This window comes from Coregonus lavaretus (assembly GCF_964263955.1).
Source record: "Coregonus lavaretus genome assembly, chromosome: 10".
In the NCBI taxonomy this organism is placed as follows: Eukaryota; Metazoa; Chordata; class Actinopteri; order Salmoniformes; family Salmonidae; genus Coregonus; species Coregonus lavaretus.
In genome coordinates, this window is record NC_139997.1 from 6,242,612 (window position 1) to 6,256,099 (window position 13,488).

Consider the following 13,488-nt stretch of genomic DNA (forward strand, 5'->3'; position numbering starts at 1 on the left):
CCATAGGGGCGAAAGCTCTGAAGTAGGTGACGTTGAACGTTAAATGCCTCTCCCGAGTGTTATACGTCAGCGATCCTTTAAAAAAAATACACCCATGATGTTAAATGAAAATGTTCAAGTGACAAATTGTGATAACCTGCCATTACGAAACACGGCTGGATATTGTGTGTGTAGAGATTGCATTCGCACGTCATTTCATTAACGGGTTGTTTTTTCCACTTTGCAGAGCCTGTATAGCCTATGATATTCCAAATTGCAACCTATTTCTTATAGATTCCCTATTTACATTTTAGTCATTTAGCAGACGCTCTCAGATTCTTCACCTAGTGGGCTCGGGGATTAGAACCAGCGACCTTCCGGTTACTGGCACAACACGCTTAACCACTAAACTACCTGCCGCCCCTATACAGGCCTCGTGCACTATGTAGCGAATAGGGTGCCATTTGGGACATACTGTTATTAATAAGAGGCAGTTAATTGCTTCCCCTTATAGCAGGTTAGAATAGAATAAAACAAAGTGGAGTAGATTAGATAGAGTATAGTAGGCCTAGAGCAGAGCGGAGCGGAGCAGAGTAGTGGAGTGGAGTGGAGTGGAGTGGAATGGAGTGGAGCAGAGGAGTGGAGCGGAGTGGAGCGGAGTGGAGCGGAGCGGAGCGGAGCGGAGCGGAGCGGAGCGGAGGAGTGCAGAGGAGTGGAGCAGAGCAGAGGAGTGGAGTGGAGCGGAGAAGAGTAGTGGAGTGGAGCGGAGCGGAATGGAGTGGAGCAGAGGAGTGGAGTGGAGTGGAGCGGAGCAGAGGAGTGGAGTGGAGTGGAGCGGAGCAGAGTAGTGGAGTGGAGTGGAGTGGAGCGGAGCAGAGGAGTGGAGCGGAGCAGAGGAGTGGAGCGGAGCGGAGCAGAGGAGTGGAGTGGAGCGGAGCAGAGCGGAGGAGTGGAGCGGAGCAGAGGAGTGGAGCGGAGCAGAGGAGTGGAGTAGAGCGGAGCAGAGCGGAGGAGTGGAGTGGAGCAGAGGAGTGGAGTGGAGCGGAGCGGAGCAGAGGAGTAGAGCGGAGCGGAGCAGAGGAGCGGAGCAGAGCAGAAGAGCGGAGCGGAGCAGAGGAGTGGAGTGGAGCGGAGCAGAGCAGAGGAGTGGAGTGGAGCGGAGCAGAGGAGTGGAGTGGAGCGGAGCAGAGGAGTGGAGTGGAGCAGAGGAGTGGAGCGGAGCAGAGGAGTGGAGTGGAGTGGAGCGGAGCAGAGGAGCGGAGCAGAGGAGTGGAGCAGAGCAGAGGAGTGGAGTGGAGCGGAGCAGAGGAGTGGAGTGGAGCGGAGCAGAGGAGTGGAGTGGAGCAGAGGAGTGGAGCGGAGCAGAGGAGTGGAGTGGAGTGGAGCGGAGCAGAGGAGCGGAGCAGAGGAGTGGAGCAGAGCAGAGGAGTGGAGCGGAGCAGAGGAGTGGAGCGGAGCAGAGGAGTGGAGTGGAGCGGAGCAGAGGAGTGGAGCGGAGTGGAGCGGAGCAGAGGAGCGGAGCGGAGCAGAGGAGTGGAGCGGAGCAGAGGAGTGGAGCGGAGCAGAGGAGTGGAGTGGAGCGGAGCAGAGCAGAGGAGTGGAGTGGAGCGGAGCAGAGGAGTGGAGCGGAGCAGAGGAGTGGAGCAAAGGAGTGGAGTGGAGCGGAGCAGAGTAGTGGAGTGGAGTGGAGCGGAGTGGAGCGCAGAGGTGTGGAGTGGAGTGGAGCGGAGCAGAGGAGTGGAGTGGAGCGGAGAAGAGTAGAGCAGAGCAGAGTAGAGTAGGTCTAGAGTAGAATATAATAAAATAAAATGGAATACATTAAAATAGAGTACAGTAGAGTAGAGTAGAGTAGGCCTAGAGTAGAGAATAATCAAATCAATTTGAATACATTAGGTAGCCTAGCGGTTAAGAGCATTGGGTCAGTAACTGTAAGGTCTGTGGTTCAAATCCCAGAGCCAACAAGGTGGGAAAATCTGCTGTTCTGCCCTTGAGCAAGGCAGTTAACCCCTAACAACTGCTCACCAGGTGCCGATGATGTCGATTAAAGCAGCCCCTGCAACTCTCTGATTCAGAGGGGTTGGGTTAAATGCAGAACACACATTTCAGTTGAATGCATTCAGTTGTGCAACTGATGGTGTCTCCCTTCAGTAGAGTGCAGTAGAGTAGAATCAAATTGAATGGAATACATTAGAGTAGTATAGAATACATTTCAACACCCACATTAGAAACAAACTAAACTTTACACACATAGCTGGCTATTTAGTAATTGCAGTTCTATTCTACTGGATGTGAATAACACCAGCCGCACCTATCCGGTGACACGCTAACTTCTGTCCTAGTGTTACAATGGGTTTTGAATAAAAGAACTGGCCACATTTGAGCCCATTAAGGAACACAGCTGAAATATGTTTTTTTTTATTGGAGACCGGTAAGGAACACAGCTGAAAGAAGGTTTAATTGGAGACTGGTAGGAACACAGCTGAAAGAAGGTTTAATTGGAGACTGGTAGGAACACAGCTAAAATAAAGTTTAATTGGAGACTGGTAGGAACACAGCTGAAAGAAGGTTTAATTGGAGACTGGTAGGAACACAGCTGACAACAGGTGCCAGGAATAGTACTGCAGGACCCAGGCTAACAAACAGGTGCCAGGAATAGTACTGCAGGACCCAGGCTAACAAACAGGTGCCAGGAATAGTACTGCAGGACCCAGGCTAACAAACAGGTGCCAGGAATAGTACTGTAGGACCCAGGCTAACAAACAAAGAGTGGTGTGACTTGTGTTCATTAATTTGGACACAATGATGAATGAATGACCCACACAACCATTGGTTGGTTACCATGCAGAAATTATATTATGGAATCTGCAACAGTGAATAGGAAAGATCAACAACATGTACAAAAACATGGGCATGTTATTTCATTCAATTAAACGAGTCTATTACTGTAAGTACACATCCTTGTGAAACGTTCATATTCGAATGGTGACATTCATATCCTGTATTGACATACAGATCCTTGCGGAGGAAAAGGAATAGAGGATTAGTGTTGACAGATCCGTTGTCCACCCGCCGGGACTTTTGAAGGTACATACAGATAACATTTGGTCTGATAAGGTTGAGTGGTGCCTGGGGGCATTGTCACGTCTCAGGAAAGCCCCGCAGGAAGTTGGTGAGTCGGCCTGGTACTCAGCTCATCCTCATTGGATGACATCAAGAGAATAACCTATAAGTAGAAACATTATGAGTCAGTTTGGGCCATAGGACAAAGTCAGGCTCCAATGGAACTATTTTAGGTCACTATAAAGGCTCTAAATGTTTTGAATCAGTTTGGACCATAGGACAAAGTCAGGCTCCAATGGAACTATTTTAGGTCACTATAAAGGCTCTAAATGTTTTGAATCAGTTTGGACCATAGGACAAAGTCAGGCTCCAATGGAACTATACTGAACAAAAATCTAAATGCAACATGCAGCAATTTCAACGATTTGACTGAGTTACAGTTCATATAAAGAAATCTGTCAATTGAAGTAAATTCATTATGCCCTAATCTATGGATTTCACATAACTGGGCAGGGGCGCAGCCATGGGTGGGCCTGGGAGGGCATAGGCTCACCCACTGGGGAGCCAGGTCCAGCCAATCAGAATGAGTTTTTCCCCACAAAAGGGCTTTATTACAGACAGAAATACTCCTCAGTTTCGTCAGCTATCCGGGTGGCTGGTCTCAGACGATCCCGTAGATGTGGAGGTCCTGGGCTGGCGTGGTTACACATGGTCAGCGGTTGTGAGGCCAGTTAAACATACTGCCAAATTCTCTAAAATGACGTTGGAGTCGGCTTATGGTAGAGAAATTAACATTCAATTCTCTGGCAACAGCTCTGGTGGACATTCCTGCAGTCAGCATGCCAATTGCACGCTCCTTCAAAACTTGAGACATCTGTGGCATTGTGTTGTGTGACAAAACTGCACATTTTAGAGTGGCCTTTTATTGTCCTGTGTAATGATCATGCTGAATAATCAGCTTCTTGATATGCCACACCTGTCAGGTGGATGGATTATCTTTTCAAAAGGAGAAATGCTCACTAACAGGGATGTAAACAAATTTGTGCCGAACATTTTAGAGAAAAATAGCTTTTTGTGCATATTGAACATTTCTGGGATCTTTTATTTCAGCTCATGAAACATGGGACCAACACTTTACGTGTTGTGTTTATATTTTAGTTTGGTGTATTTTAGATCACTATAAAGGCTCTGTCATTAGAAGACCACGAGTTAGTCAGATCTGAGCATATCACAACAAATCATCAAATCAAATGTTATTTGTCACATGCGCTGAATACAACAGGTGTAGGTGGACCTCACCGTGAAATGCTTCCTTACAAGCCCTCAACCAACAATGCGGTTTTAAGAAAAATTTGAGTTAAGAAAATATTTACTAAATAAACTAAATATGTTTTTTTTTATACAAATAAAAGCGCAACAATAAAATAACAATAACGAGGCTATATACAGGGGGTACTGGTACCGAGTCAATGTGCGGGGTACAGGTTAGTCGAGGTAATTGAGGTAATATGTGCATGTAGGTAGGTAGGGGTAAAGTGAATATGTGTAGATAATAAACAGCGAGTAGCAGCAGGTGTGTCAATGCAAATAGTGCGGGTAGCCATTTGTATGTTTTATGGCTTGGGGGTAGAAGCCTGTTAAGAAGCCTTTTGGACCTAGCCTTTGCACTCCGGTACCGCTTGCCGTGCGGTAGCAGAGAGAACAGTCTATGACCAGGGTGGCTGGAGTCTTTTGCCATTTTTCACATATTGTCGTTGCTGTTTTAGACTATGTAGCAACTGTTTCCAGAGATGTTCTAGCTAATGTTTTGTCTTTATTCTCTGTTCACAATGTCCTTAGAATATAATATAGAAAAGTAGAAATATGAGTCATATTGAATATTTATTAGAAAATATGTCTAACAATACAGTCAGATGTTTGTGACCAGATACTGACAGCTGCATGAACACTTCTGCAGCTGTCAGCCATTCAACAGTCTGAATAATGATAAGATAATGATCACATAGAAACTAAGACAGAGAGAGACCAGCTCATCTACTCATGCAATAGGCATCAGTCAACTCAGGTCACACGTAATTATTAGCTGTCATTTGAATTATGACTTTTTACGTCATCAGTATTTTATGCCACGTTCAAAACAACTGGAAACTTGGATATCTCCGACTTCCGACTTCAGTGCGTTCAAAAAATATATGAGATAAGTGGCGTTCTAGAAGCCTGTGGCGTTCTAGTAGTCTGTACGGACATCATGAACACTAGATGGCAGTGTTGAGTGAATTTAGGGATATTCATTTCAACACACTTTTGAGGTTGAATTTAGCATTTTTATTGAGTCAGAGATACCGTATCTTCACATTTCCAATCTCTTGAGGCAGGCTAGACGGGAGTCATATTACAGGATTCCAGGTACATTGTGAGAAGAACTAAAATTACTTGACATTTGCAAACATTACAAAAAAAAAAGCCCCACATTTCATTCATCCTCTTTTTGATACAACATGTCCACAGTGGAGTTTTAACCGGAAATAAGGGTAATATAAGTGGCATCAAGTGTTAATTAAAAGCAATAATGTGCTCTTGTGGCCAAACTGGCTATTATGAAGCCTCTGTTGACTGTCACATCGCTGACTGGTGGGATGAGTAAAATATGAAAATATGAGGTGTCCTTCCATTCAACTACCTGAAATGAACTCACACTTGTTGAAATAATGAAAAAAATGATAGCTACCTTGGGCATTAAATAATTATATTGATACATGTGTAAGACCTTGAATGAAGCAAGACAAGTGTTATATTCAAACAAAGGTATTGCTTTTTTTTTTTTTTACATCCATGTAGCCTACATACCAGTAGTCCCAAAAAAAAAAGGGAATACATTTTGTTATGTGAATATAAATAAACTGTGCATTTCCTCAAAATGAAGACCAATATGAACAACAATAACCATAACAACAATAAAAAGACCTGAGGGAAATATGATGAAAAGGTCACATGATATCATAGGAAAGCCATATTGTTTTGACAAATTGATACGGTGTAGTAGGCCGTCAAGGAAAGACCTCCGGTTAAGGTGTCACATAAGAACAGAGATAATTAAAGCCTTTTGCCAAAACAATTTTTTTATTCCTTATTCCTATAATAAAAAACACCATTGAAATGCTTCTACGGGGGGCCAGTATGAAAAAATAAATAAAAAATGTATGCACTCACTAACTGTAAGTCGCTCTGGATAAGAGTGTCTGTTAAATGACTAAAATGTTAATGTAAGTGCTTCTACATCTGCATTGCTTGCTGTTTGGGGTTTCAGGCTGGGTTTCTGTATAGCACTTTGTGACATCTACTGATGTAAAAAGGGCTTTATAAATACATGTGATTGATTGATTGATCTATCAAGTCCGAAGGTGCAGCACAAATGATGTAAAAAGAAATCTAGACCTATTGAATTAAATTATGGATTATGATGCTGCTGCATAACTCTGAAAAAAAGCTCATGCTAAAATTAATTGCCAGGCTGAAAATATGAACAATTGTAACATTGATGATGGTGTGCTGAGTTGATATACAGTACCAGTCAAATGTTTGGACACACCTACTCATTCAAGTTTTTGTTTGTTTGTTTACATTGTAGAATAATAGTGAAGACATCAAAACTATGAAATAACACATATGGAATCATGTAGTAACCAACAAAGTGTTAAACAAATCAAAATATATGTTATATTTGAGATTCTTCAAATAGCCACCCTTTGCCTTGATGACAGCTTTGCACACTCTTGGCATTCTCTCAACCAGCTTCACCTGGAATGCTTTTCCAACAGTATTGAAGGAGTTCCCACATATACTGAGCACTTGTTGGCTGCTTTTCCTTCACTCTGCCGTCCGACTCATCCAAAACCATCTCAATTGGGTTGAGGTCGGGGGATTGTGGAGGCCAGGTCATCTGATGCAGTACTCCATCACTCTCCTTCTTGGTCAAATAGCCCTTACACAGCCTGGAGGTGTGTTGGGTCATTGTCCGGTTGAAAAACAAATGATAGTCCCACTAAGCCCAAACCAGATGGGATGGCGTATCGCTGCAGAATGCTGTGGTAGCCATGCTGGTTAAGTGTGCCTTGAATTCTAAATAAATCACAGACAGTGTCACCAGCAAAGCACCCCCACACCATAACACGTCCTCCTCCATGCTTTACGGTGTGAACTACACATGCGGAGATCATCCGTTCACCCACATGCGTCTCACAAAGACACAGCTGTTTTAACCATAAATCTCAAATTTGAACTCCAGACCAAAGGACTAATTTCCACCGGTCTAATGTCCATTTCTCGTGTTTCTTGGCCCAAGCAGGTCTCTTCTTCTTTTTGGTGTCCTTTAGTAGTGGTTTCTTTGCAGCAATTCGACCATGAAGGCCTGATTCACACAGTCCCCTCTGAACAGTTGATGTTGAGATGTGTCTGTTACTTGAACTCTGTTAAGCATTTATTTGGGCTGCAATTTCTGAGGCTGGTAACTCTAATGAAACTATCCTCTGCAGCAGAGGTAACTCTGGGTCTTCCATTCCTGTGGCGGTCCTCATGAGAGCCAGTTTCATCATAGCGCTTGATGGTTTTTGCGACTGCACTTGAAGAAACTTTCAAAGTTCTTGAAATTTTCCGGATTGACTGACCTTCATGTCTTAAAGTAATGATGGACTGTCATTTCTCTTTGCTTATTTGAGCTGTTCTTGCCATAATATGGACTTGGTCTTTTACCAAATAGGGCTATCTTCTGTATACCCCCCCCTTCTCACAACACAACTGATTGGCTCAAACGCATTAAGAAGGAAAGAAATTCCACAAATTAACTTTTAACAAGGCACACCTGTTAATTTAAATGCATTCCAGGTGACTTCCTCATGAAGCTGGTTGAGAGAATGCCAAGTGTGTGCAAAGCTGTCATCAAGGCAAAGGGTGGCTACTTTGAAGAATCTCAAATATAACATATATTTTGATTTGTTTAACACTTTTTTGGTTCCTACATGATTCCATGTGTTATTTCATAGTTTTATAATGTAAAAATATAATATGACATTTAGCAGACATAGTTTTGATATCTTCACTATTATTCTACAATGTAAACATTTTAAAAAGAAAAACCCTTAAATGACTAGGTGTGTCCAAACCTTTGACTGGTATTGTATATTCTGAACGTTCTGAAACATGACATGAATGACTGACACAGACAGCCATCATCAACTGTCACTCAAGTCTACAGCTCTATCCAACGATAAATGTGGCCAAAGATTCAAACAAAATACTTTCGAGTATTTACGTTCCAACTGCAGTTACACAAAGCCAGCATTCCTAATAATGTATGACAGTTTTAATCACGGAGGCTGCGGGTAAGTATAGTAAGAAATTCAGTACCTAGCTACACTGACTGTATGATTTCTTTGCAAGGATTTTGCTGATGATAGATAGTGGAGCTCTAGAAGAAACTAGCTAGTTAGCTAACGCAATTAACTTGTATCAAATATATCAGATTTTAAAAAACGAGACACATGACGAATGTTCCTTTAAATGTATCAGTAATGACACGACGATCAATATTTCTCCGAAGAAAGCATTATTTATTTTTTACACAAAACTGCTCACGTTTGAACTACCGCGAAATGCATTCTGGGTGTGAGAAAACTGTGTTTGATTTCAACGTCCTCACATCTTGTCAAAACAAAGTATCCGTAAAATAAACGTCTGATACCTACGACCTTGCATACGTAACGTTCCCATATTGATTTGTCTACATTATAATAGGTAAGATATGGCTGATCTGCTGACTTGAGATATCGTTATGATCAAGCGTCAAGGCAATATTTCTCATCACGTGACAATGGCAATCTTGGGGGGTGGGCAGCACTGAGCAGCAACCTCTGCTCTGCTCAGAAAAGAATAGACTTCACCGGAGCGCAGTGAGCAGGGGTCTATTTTATAGGCCTTTCTTCATAATGAACATACATGTTCAACATCTGGAAACAACAGTCTGGAGCAGGGCAGTTATATCCCCCTCTTAGATAAAATGCAGTCTGATGCCTTTACATTTTGAAATGTTGCTGATGGAAAGGTGCTGAACCTATTACAGAAGGGCTGTCCATGACTTCATTGTCTGAGAGTGAGCTGCTGTCATATAAAATCATTCTGCAGAGAGACAGCTATGTGCTAGTCTGTCACCATACCCACTACCCAGGTAGGTAATAATCTATTGTTCACGTGTTGGTTGATGAATTGTCTGAATCTGGGGTTTGGGTTGATGACTTAACAGGTACAGGCCCGGGCCTTGTGAGGATCTGATATAAGATAAACAATAATGTACTGTCTTTTGAAAGTAGTTAGCCGATAGTCTGCTATTTATCATTGTAATTACTTAGAAAGAACATGGTGTTAAATAATTGCATTATGCAGTACCATGTACAAAGTGGGCCTTTGTTAAATATTTGAGGAAGCAGCCTATCAGTGTCAATTGATGACAATATCTCTACAATGTGCAGACTGCACAGACCAGACTAGGCCCTATTTTCTTCAAGTCAATATTTAGCCTACATTTGTCATTGGTCAAGAGAGACTTAGGAGATTTCTTGGTATCCTTTTTTCTGCCCTCTCTTCTCATATTTCCATATTTTCCTCTCCCCCCCCCCCCCCCCCCCCCCCCCTCTCTCCTCTCCTCCTTCCTGCACCAGCTGCTGGTCCCTTACGTAGCTCAGAGACGCCTGGAGAGTCCCCTCACCCCCTTACCCTGCACATACATAGACAAAAGGCCTGATTAGCCTGTCGAACACTGCCCCCTTTTTCCATGCAGCACTCAGCTTCGTCTGGAGGGAGCAGCCTGGACTGGCTGACCTACTACAGCAACAGAGCAGAGGCTCAGCACTGTTTCTAAGGGGCTGCCTGGTAGGATGGGGGCTGCTAGTCTGGATTGACTCTGTGTGCATGAAGCAGGCCTCAACGGGAAGATTTCTCCTCTCTTAGTGGAAAATCAGAGTCAGGGGATCACGAGGGTATGGCACAATCTCCTTTTCCTCCCCAGCATTTGTGTGTGTATTGTCTGCATGTATTGTGCCTGTATGTCACGATGGGCCTTTGTTTTCCTTGTCATTTATCGCAGAAAGACAGACGGACGGGATGCTCAGTTGCCTGGGGCTGCAGGGATTATCATGACAAAGCAGAGCAGCTGATTCAATTGACAGAGATCAGCCTCTCTAGGACAGAGATTAGGGAACCGTGGGCATGGAATAGAGAGGAGAGGAGGACAGGGGGAGAGACCCTCACCAGCTCAGCAGAGGGCTGTACTAAAACACTGGGCTCATGCAGAGAAGTAGGCCACGTATAGACCGTGTTTTACTACTACTACTCCATCATGGCTGCTTCATACTCCTCCCTCTCCATTTTCACTCAGAGTTGTGGCACGTCCTCATCCCAGCCCAGGAATCTGCCCGTCATTACTCACGTAATAAGTCATCCGGATTCAGGCTGTATTATTGTCTGCTTGTGAGCTGTGTCCTTTTCCTGCCCTCTTGCTTTGTATCTATAACAGAGTTCGATTTCTAACTGCGTGTGTGTTCTGTCCCATTGCACAACACAGAGGAGGATGTTAGGGTTTGTGCTATCGACTCGAGGCCTAGCTGTTTTTGTTGCTGGGGTAATGACCTGGATTCCAGATTTGTTTTGGACAAGGATCTCTTTAAACCTTGTGTTTTAAGTCCAGAGAACTATTACCTCTAAGCGTCTGTTATCTTTTCACCACATCCAGATGCTGTATTTTAGGTCAAGATGGTGCAGTATCAGTGCTCTGTGATCAGCCTGAGAAGTGGGCACTAGCTGTGTCTCTGTGTGGCTGTACTGCAGCAGAGCAGGCTTTATGTGTGGTGACCGGAACCGGCTGAAACAGGTTTGAGCCAGTAGACAGAGGGCTGAGGAACAATGCCGGCTCTGTGCTACAGGGGGAGAAATAGCTGCCCTGGCTGCTTAATGGCAGCCAAACTAGGAAGCTGTAGCCTAGCAGAGGAAGTTGCAGGAAGGCACTATCCCTCCCCAGCAGTATGGTGGTGGTACACTACACCCGGCTCAGTGTTCGGGCTGTGGGATATAGGCTGTGGGCTGTGGGGTATAGGCTGTGGGGTATAGGCTGTGGGGTATAGGCTGTGGGCTGTGGGGTATAGGCTGTGGGCTGTGGGGAATAGGCTGTGGGGTATAGGCTGTGGGCTGTGGGGTATAGGCTGTGGGGTATAGGCTGTGGGCTGTGGGGTATAGGCTGTGGGCTGTGGGGAATAGGCTGTGGGGTATGGGCTGTGGGGTATAGGCTGTGGGCTGTGGGGTGTGGGGTATAGACTGTGGGGTATAGGCTGTGGGGTATAGACTGTGGGGTGTGGGCTGTGGGGTATAGGCTGTGGGGAATAGGCTGTGGGGTATGGGCTGTGGGGTATAGGCTGTGGGGTATAGGCTGTGGGCTGTGGGGTATAGGCTGTGGGCTGTGGGGTATAGGCTGTGGGCTGTGGGGTATAGGCTGTGGGGTATGGGCTGTGGGCTGTGGGGTATGGGCTGTGGGATATAGGCTGTGGGCTGTGGGGTATGGGCTGTGGGGCAGGCAGGGCTGGCCACCTCGCTGAAGGCAGAGGCAGAGAGAGCAGTGCTCAGGCACGGGAGAGGAGATGAGACTGCAGCTTTGGAGGCCTGTCTCACAGCACAGGGTCAGTCAGCTGGTGCTGGTGCTGGTAGAGGACAGGAGGAAATGGATGACTGATCGGGATCACACCACCTCCATCTCCCTGCCTCTTTTTGGGCCCTGCCTGCTTTGGAAAGTGGATTTTTTTTCTACAGGAAAAGGGGGGTGGTTGTTGGTTTGTCTTGTTGTGCCTGACTGTGGTAGCAGGAAGGAAGGAAGGAAGGTGGTTTTGTGACTACAGTAGTGGCTGGCTGGGGACAGGCTGGCTACAGATCACAGGGTGAGGACTGTTTCATGATTATTTATACTGGTGTGTTTCTTATTGTGAGTCACTCTGTAGGTAGCTGAACTGTATGTGCACTTGAAACTGGTGGTGGTGAGGAAAGCATGTACATTAAACTGGGGTTAATATAACTGGGCGTCAATATGTAATATGTATACAGTACAGTATTCTTCATCTCTCCATTAAATATTAATTTTTCTATGTCAGACAGCTTTGCTTTTATTGACCGTATTCTGCACTAGGCCCTGCGATTCCTTTATCTCTGCTGCAGCTTTTCCTCAGCTCGGCTCGGCTCAGCTCAGCTCGGCTCGGCAGCAGCCATTTTCCCTTTCTCTCTTTTGCCCTTTTTCTTCAATCTCCAAATCTGTTTCTGTCTCTCTCGTTCTCTAATTTTCTTGTTCTGTTCACTACTGCCTGGTGATCTCATTGTCTGCAGCGGAGGAGAGGAGGCCATTTCACTGGTGGTTTAGCAGGGAGGGAGACTGGGGAGTGCAGATGTTACTAGGTGAAATGGATGTGGCCGGGGCTGCAGTGCAGTGCAGTGTGCAGACTGATCTGTCATCCATTTTAATGAGGAGGCAGCAAGCATGCTGGTAGCCCTCCCTGGCTACATGCTATGTGCAGACTGCAGAGGCAGAGCAGAGACGCCCCATATGATATCTGTAGCCCTTTGTCTTCACCCATCACATCTCCTATGAGGATTCCTCTTATGAAAATTACAAACATACATTTCATTTCAGTACAACAACACTACAATTACTACTTGTTTCAGAAGCATTGTACATACATACAGTACATCCACCTCCGAACTGTCCTTGGGTTGTTTGAAATAAAGATATTTATAATACTTCAGATACAGGCTAATGTACATGAAGCAATTTGGCTATTTATTTGCTATTTAGAGGACAGGCATTATCTTTCTCCATCCCATTCATAAAGTAGGTCAAAATGATAAGCTAGCTCATCTAGTGCTGAGGAGGCATGCTACTGTATACTTCTCTCATATGTTTCCTTCACAAACAAACCAGCATCATCACTGGAGATATCTCATTCATTCTCTGTAAACACCTAGTGACCTTGGGCTAAAGTGATCTGACAGACGAGAAAAATGGCTATGATTAATTTGAATGAACATCAACAAAAATGTAGGCCGGTTTTTCCAACTGATGAGTATTCACAGAGTTTGATTTGGATGCTAGTTTTATGAGGGTCCACTGCATTTTGTTAAATTCAAATGGGCATTAGCTACTGTGATTTAGCCTAATTCCATGGATGAAGTGATTGCAGTAGGAAATTAGTTTTTCTAAGTGGCCAGATTGAATGTCCTGGGTCTTGAGTGGACCTAGTTGCTAGGCGACCTACTTCTGCTTCCCTTTGTTCCTCCCTAGGTGGGCTTGATTAAGGCAGTGGTTCTCAAACCTCTCCTCAGGGACCCCCAGACGTTTCACAATTTTGTTCTAGCCCTGAACTAGCT

The 13,488-nt window shown here is 44.7% G+C and overlaps 1 protein-coding gene across 1 annotated transcript in view; it reads left to right on the forward strand.

Annotated features, from left to right (window-relative positions):
• The first annotated feature begins 8,977 nt into the window (after positions 1-8,977).
• The window catches only part of znf532 (zinc finger protein 532), a 49,844-nt gene continuing 45,333 nt past the window's right edge, over positions 8,978-13,488 (forward strand). The window contains exons 1-2 of the mRNA XM_084169928.1: positions 8,978-9,259; positions 9,750-10,067. The gene's annotated coding sequence lies outside the window, so the exon portion shown is untranslated. The remainder of the gene's footprint in view (positions 9,260-9,749; positions 10,068-13,488) is intronic.